Source organism: Nuphar pumila, chromosome 3 (genome assembly GCF_984573655.1).
Source record: "Nuphar pumila chromosome 3, dmNupPumi1.hap1.1, whole genome shotgun sequence".
Lineage (NCBI taxonomy): Eukaryota > Viridiplantae > Streptophyta > Magnoliopsida > Nymphaeales > Nymphaeaceae > Nuphar > Nuphar pumila.
In genome coordinates this window covers 9,768,546-9,776,590 of record NC_143251.1, presented here as the reverse complement: position 1 = coordinate 9,776,590, position 8,045 = coordinate 9,768,546, and the positions used below count along the sequence as shown (strand labels likewise).

Genomic DNA, 8,045 nt, shown 5'->3' with positions numbered 1-8,045 from the left:
TTCCAGTCCAAAATGGTTTGGGTTTGGACGAGCGTAAAAAAGGCTTTGGGTACAAAATATGTTTGGTCTGGATCAACTCGGGAGATAATGGAGTTTGCAATTGAAAAGGTTCAAATAGCAGAGAGCACAAGCTTGCCTTTAAAAACTCAAGTCAGACCCTAATAACAAGACCACCTTTCCTAGTATAAGCCGGGGGCATGAAACGCTTGGATGATTTGCATCTTTGGATCCTAATTTCAGCACAAAAACTGAATCCAAAGCGTTGGCCAAGTTTTCCAATTTTAAGCCAAGCCTGGGTGGACTTATCTGACTCATTTTAGTGCATGACCATGATGGGACTCGATTTGATCCGAGTCCCATCGAAGGAGGGCTTCAACTCCTTGAGACATTCGATTCCTGTTTCTTTTTAGCTGACACAGGATTTAGGCTTTCACCCATTTATTAATCATGAATTAATGTCTGCATTAAGCCAGTATGAGATAATCGGGTTAATAGTTGCTGACATTTTTTTTTTTGAAAGGCAAGCTGGGATTAGGCAGACCCCTACCAGTTATACAACTATACCATTGGGTTTTGAACCTGCGATGACCCAACACAAGGTGACGTGCACTAGCTGCTCCTACCAGACAAGTGAAGCCCGCGTTGGTACCTACAATGAACTTAGCAAAACCTTTTTTTCACTTTTTTTGTTTTTTTTTTTTTGTAAATCAAACCTCATATATGTGATGTACATGCTCTGTTCAGTAGGAATATCAGCTTTTGAATCGCCGGAATCTGACATGCATACAAGTCTTTGAGCATAGCAACGGTTGCTCGACAGGGCATTCGAGCACAATAGGTCTCATGAACTGGTGTCAGTTTCACCGTGCCATAAATCAAAAGAAATAGTACAAGGAAAAAAGAAGGCAAATCATAAATCATCAGAAGTGCATGATACAGCCACATAATGTTCGAACCAATGTTGTCAGAATCAGTACCAGCACTGGATCCATTTTGGAAACAACCCAGAGAATCGGCCAATTCCGATTATGACTGAATCGAGTCGGCCAAATTTTAACCAGCAGATGACCCTTGTTACAAAATATTTAAAATATTTTAGGCCATTTAAATATATATATATATAAGCCAAATCAACTTGGTTTCACATTGACTTCTGGCCGATACGAAAGGAGCCAGCCGATTCATAACGATACTGACAACATTGATCCGAACTTTGTTCTTAGAAAAACCAACACGTTATGCTTTCTGAACACAAATGTATGAGATTTTCCTTTGTGCAGCTACACAAAACACACCAATGATTTGTAGTTTCTTTTGCTCCTTCCAGCCATAGTTTAGCAACAGGGGAAAGTTTTTCAATTTTCACAGAGAGCATTTCGGTATACCAGTTTTAGCTTTCGACCCCTTAATATTTTTTCTGCTGAAATTCAGCATTTTCGAACAGAATATAGCTCAGATTGTCTCACATAGTAGTGAACTGATGGAACAGTTATCACTGAAAAAATCAAGCCATCTATCACTTGAGAACACCACACTATGTAGTTTTAGCTTTCAGAAAACAAACATGTTGAATTAGTAGAGCATTCTTCCTTGTGCAAATCCTAAATACAAGCAAACTGTCATGTGTACACACTTAAACACGAGTCACGCAGCAGACTCATCTTACCATGTTCTGGGCATAGCAGTCCATACTGTCTACTCATCAGTTGGCCACCTATTCATGATTTGCAGGCTATCCATCTAACCTGGCATGAAGGCAAGAAGCGCAAACAGAAAAAACTGTGGGAAAACAAAACTTCCTCAAAAAAACTAGCTACTATTTTGCAGCAAACGCTGCTCTTCCAAATAAGGCCTCACAAAGGCCCTTGTCCACCAAACTTCAAATGCTTGTTGCAGATTGGGGCAATTGTTGCCGATCTTCAAGAAACTCCCCAACCAAGCAAGCAGAATGCTTTGCTGGTTCTCAAGTGGAAGTGTCAAAATGGTGCGGCCAATTCCTTCCTCCACTAATTTCCCATCGAATGATCTGCACGCATGCAGCAACCAGCAGTAGTCATTAATCAGAGGCTGCAACCATTTATCTAACAAGAGGCATCTTGTTTCCTTGGAAGCCAACACCTCACCTCTGCCTATTGCCACAAATAGCCTCGATGTAATGCAGCTGACCGGGTGACGCAATGCAATCGGGACCCTTGGATGAAGCATCACCAGATCATTTTGGCATGACCACATCAGCACAAACTCATCAGCTGCTCGCCTATCTATTAATATTTCAACCAACCAGAGTAGATTGTCAGCCTGCAGAGCCATTTGCTTTGATATTGATTCCTTACTGTTCACATACATGTCAGTGATCCCAGGCTCTGCTGCTTGAGTGAACAGAAGCAACAGCGAATCTAAGCAGCTTCTACAAGAACTATACAGATTTTCATTGCAGATATCTACTGATCCATTGTCGGGAAATTTGTTCCCTCTTAGTAATTTCAATATTAAGGATTTCATCTCACGCCGACCCTTCTCTTCATTTCCTTTAACAACAAGTTGGAGTATACCGGCAAGAATATCACTGGGAGCAGTTCTGGTTTCTGGAGAGACCCGTTTAAGCAAAGGGGTTACTCTTACAGCATCAGCCTGAAGGCCTTGAAGAGATATCACCACTTTTTCCTCTTCTTCTCCAATCCATGGCACAGCTTCCAAGAATGCTAGGCAGGACTGAACACCCGCATGGAAGCCAAGGGTTTCCGAGACCTGCACAGCAGCCACTACTCATACTGAACAACAAAGATGTAGAGAAAAGAAACATACCACCACCAAGAACTGCACAAGCAAGAAAATTTATCACTGAAACAAAACAACTTCAATCAACCTAAGTCATAATTGACACACCTTGTCCAGGCAGCTTAGATTTTGTGAACAGAAAGGCCATGATAAGCCTGTTTTACTTTTCCAAAAAGGAAAAGCTCATCAATATTAATTTAGAACATTGAACATTGTTGTGGTTATTTAAAATGCATCATAAGCTAATAAACAAGGCCCAGAACCAGACAGAACAGGATCCAAGGATACTCATGCAAGATCACAGCTAAAAAACAACTTGCAGTTCTGTTATCCCACAATGGTTCAGCATGTTTTCTTTGCTGCTTATTAGCAGGCAATAGTCAATGAACAAAAAGATTTAGTATTAGGATCTCCAGAGAAAGCAATAACTATGGATTACAATGGAGGCAATATTGAGTCCAACGGGACCAGCTCCAGGGGGGAAACCTTTAGAATGCTTTAATAATACTTGACCACAATGCCTATATACACATTTATATCGCTGGGTCATAACCATGGTTATTGCAAAAAAGACCTACTCGTGTTTGGCTCAGATGTAGTCAAGGAAATATAAATCCTGTTTCTGCTTCCAAGACCCATACTAATCCAACATGGCTCTTGATTCATACATGAAAGAAACAGCCCATTTTAATGCATATAGGGTCCTTGAGAATATCTTCTTAGAAAACCACCACGTACCTGCAGTACTCTTTCCTAAAGAGTAGTTTGGAGGTTTTTCAAACACAATGACCACAGAAATTGGACTCAACGTTTTATCTTACTTGTAATAGCATTGTAGTAGTAATCAATAATAATAATCTCTGAGATCTACACTTTCAGCAAGACAAGCAGAGGATCCAAGTCAAATCCATTAGTTTTGCAATCAAGTCGAGGATTTTCATTTCACCCTGAAAATGATAGGAAATGTTTTGAAACCTCAGACCTGCTTCATTATCATATTTGCAACTAACTTCAATATTTTACATTTTCAGGTCATAAGCTCCAATTCATTCAGACATAAACAGGAAAATAAAAAACGTAACAAGCCTTTTGAACCAAAGTTTGACATCGTCAATAGCTTGCTTTCACAGATCAAACTGTCATAAACCATAGAAATAGTTAAAATAACAAAATAACGCCTAATATTTTACAAGCAAGATCCCTGGAAAGGAAAGTAGGGTTGCAATTGTCAGATATTTGGTGGATATCCAATCTGATTTGAAGTTCTAGATTTGGATCTATCTGGAACCAAAGCCGATCAAATCAGACCAATGTCTAACCTGGATGGCAGTCCAGCGACTATTAATTAAAATATCTCACCAGATCTGGTTGAATCTGATTCAAGATGTGGCCCACAATAAAAGTTGGCATTTTTTCCATGAAATTGGATTTATTAGCAGCCTTAAGTGGAAACAACCACATCATCCTTTCCTGAATCTAATGACATCAAATTAGTGAAAAGAACTACTTGGTAGGCGTAGTAGTCTCCAGTAGCTCATCTCAAGGTGAAGACACTGCAGCTGCCTACAGTTAATTTCAAGTCAATTGTGACCGGGTACACCTGATCAAGGATACCTTTCATCGTGAAGATCTTACTGACTGATTTTGAGAGCTTCAAAATCATATCAATCATTATAATTAAATTCCACGAGTCTGTGTAGAGGCACTATGGGAAACTGCTGTTTGAACTTTTACACATTATGGTACGCTAGTTGGAGCTTCATTCTACAGTCCACTAAAAATGGTCATCAAACCACTTATATTTTGATACCTTTATTTTCAAGAGAATGACCATGACATATATAGTACCAAATTAACAGAAACACTTGATTTTTCTATTAATAGTTTTGTTGCAATATGGGCGATTGGCTTCTAGATCACTCCAAAAATCAATCTAAAGAAAATTATTTTATACACAGTTTACACTAAATAAGCAAAAAAAACACAAATCTATGGGTTCAGATTGAGCCAAAGACACCTGCAACTACGATTTTTAGAACAATTTAGGACTGATAGAAGGTTAAACCGGTTAGGAGCTACTAATATATATATATATATATATATATATATATATATATATATATATATATATATATATATATATATATAAAGAGAGAGAGAGAGAGAAGCACATTCGGACACCTCTCGCATCAAACGCGGTGGGACGTGCAAGAGGTGTCCGTCTGATTCTTTTCTCTTTTTTCCGACTTTGGGTGGCGGTCCAGGATCGCCGCTAAAAATCATAAAAAGCGGGGGAAAAGGTGCACCACTGATCGCATGCATGATCAGCGGCATGCTTTCATCAAATTGTGTGTTTGATGATACAATCTATCATATATATTATATATAGGGTTAATATTTAATGATATTGAAGACATCAAATTATATGGAACTATGGAGCTGAAATTCATAGGTTTTAGATTTTTTTTTTTGTAAATTAAATTTTATGAATGCGATCTACAATGTTTGTTTAGTGGGAAATGAGTTTTGATTCATATGATTGTGACACATAAAGAGGGTTTTTAAAAGCTTCAAAAATGAGCAGTCCACAATGCACTAAAATTTCATGACTCAAAAAATCGTATTTTTAGATCGAAATGACAGGATCCAAGGTTTGATCCTCAGCAAACGAACCTTCCTGAATACATCTATGTGGTCAGATTGAGTTGATAAATCTTGAACCTATGATTTCCGGCTCAATAGTTCCATAAAATTTGGTGCCTTCGATAATACCAAATATTAACCCATATATATAGAGTGAGGGAGAGTAAAGCGTACATGTTTGATGGGTTTTTCTGCTCTTTCGGTGTTTTGCAGTTTCGACCCCATAAATGTGTTGGGCACAGTCAATTTACGAAGAATCCACACCCGGATCATGTGTTTTTGATGAAAAAATGATATTGGAGCCTTGAAAATTTACAAAGATTTTGGACCGTTGATTTTTCAAATCTTATAAAAACCCACCCATGTGTCGGAATTGAACGCTTCAAGAAATGATCCCCATAAAATCAAGTACATAGATCACATCTTTACGGTCAGAATTTACAAATAAGATGAAAAGAACCTTAAAAACTCGTCAAGCATGGGTCACAAGTACCTACGCTCTAATATATATATATATATATATATATATATATATATATATATATATATATATATATATATATATATATATATATATATATATATTTAAAAGGAGTGTCAATGGGTCTGCCCGACCCGGACCAAACCCTATAGGGTCCGGGTATGGTGATAAATAAGAAGACCCAATTAAGACACGGGTCAGGATCTGAACGGCCAATTAATACATGGATCCAGGTATAGTTTGTAAAATTTTATACGGCCCAACCCAAGTTCCGATTAAGACCCACAATTTTTCAATGTCAAAATGATAAAAAAATATTATTTTACTGGGTCTAGTTCATGTAGTTCTTATCAGGTTGGGGTATGATTTCTCTTATAGTGGACCAGATTAGACCCCGGTCCAGACCCGATACCATACCCAAAAATCAGGTCCAAGTCTGGTTCCACCTGGGTCGAACCAAACCAGACTGGTTGACACCCCATTATATATATATATATATATATATATATATATATATATAGAGAGAGAGAGAGAGAGAGAGAGAGTACGAAAACTCTTGTTGGCCCTGTATACATTTACAGCTGCGACCAGTATCTTTAGCTGCAAGAAAAATGAAACCGCAGGTAAGGCACACTGACAACATTCATGAATGGGGGACAACAATGGGCACAAACTCAGGTCAGGAGCCAAGCTGTGCTAAACCTTTGCTTTGGCCCAATCAGCTGCGGACCATCTTTCTTTTGACTGCAAGCATGTCCCCGTGATGCGGCCATGATCAAGGCACGCCAAGGCCGAATATACCCTATAGCTATCCAGTCCAGAGAGCCAGTCAACTATATATCTATCAATATGGGATCAATAGCGGAGTCAAATGGTCAGAAGTCTCACATGTAGTGAGAGCACAGAGTGGCATGTAACAAAATTCAAAATAAATTTTTATAGAAAACATAAGCCAACTTATCCCAAAAAAAAGACAAGACAAAGATCACGACACAGAAGAAACTCTTGTACAACGCAGTTTACTTTCAATTAAAAGTAAAAATGGTAGTAGAGAGAGATTATCTGATAACATGGTCTAAGAATTCAATTTGCACCCTCTCTTCCAAAAAAATAAATACTAAAACAAAAAAGGAAATTAACATGTACCAATCTGCAAATAGCAAACATATGTGAATATGTGAATTTGTCTACATTAATACCAAAAGCATTGCCATATGAATGAAGAGAGATGCTCTTAACAAAATAATTCAACATAAACGCTTACACCCAACAAAAGAAGATAGCAGAGAAATCCAATATATAAATCAAGTTTAGTTTTAAAAAAATCCAAGATTAATTGAACCTAAAACCGATTCACAGACCAACAAATTAACAGATGATACCTTAAGAATCTGAAGAACCCGCGAGATGCTCTGCTTGATGAGCCTCTGCTTAACATCCTTGCAGTACATCAAGCCAACAACCTCCACATAAATCTCCACGTCCTCACAGTCTAGAATCTCAATGTTACGGGGAGTGACCGAACTCCGGGCGATCTTATCGCCGAAAAAAGCGCTCTTTCCGGCGAGAACGTCCGCATGGACGGCCAATTTAACAGTGAACCCCTGTTTCCCGGACAACATGATCTCACAATCCCTGGTCTCAGCCTCACCATACTCAACAGAAACAACCGACTTCTGCACCCCACGATTGTCTCCGGTCTCCGAGTTCTGAGCATCCGAAACCACCACTCTGGGCCTAATGGAAGGTAGTTTTGCCTCCGTCCTCTTCAAAGAGGCGGTTCTGAGAGATGGGTGACTATCTTTTCTTCTGGAGAGATCGCTCTTTTGGAAGGCAACGTGAGAAGGGCAGCACCAGAACCCCTGTGGGGTCACCGCAATCGGAACGTTCCTGATTTTGGTATGTGCGTGATCAACCCTCTTCACTCTCAAATCCGCCATTTTTCAGAGATTGGTCACCGTTCAAACCGTCGGAGATCGAGCAGCACTCCGGATTCTGACACAAGGGCACCCTCTAAACCGCTCGAGAAAGGCAAAGAAATCCGGATTCCACCATTTTTTCGAAATGGGTAGGCGTCAAAACGATCGTAAAGCGCACAAAATTCCGGAAACCGCCGTTTTTCGATTGTGGGTACCCTTAAACA

At 39.1% G+C, this 8,045-nt stretch overlaps 1 pseudogene; it reads right to left on the bottom strand.

The window, feature by feature from the left end:
- Positions 1-1,598: 1,598 nt before the first annotated feature.
- On the bottom strand, positions 1,599-7,842 carry LOC149841901 (BTB/POZ domain-containing protein At3g50780 pseudogene; annotated as a pseudogene).
- Positions 7,843-8,045: the final 203 nt, after the last annotated feature.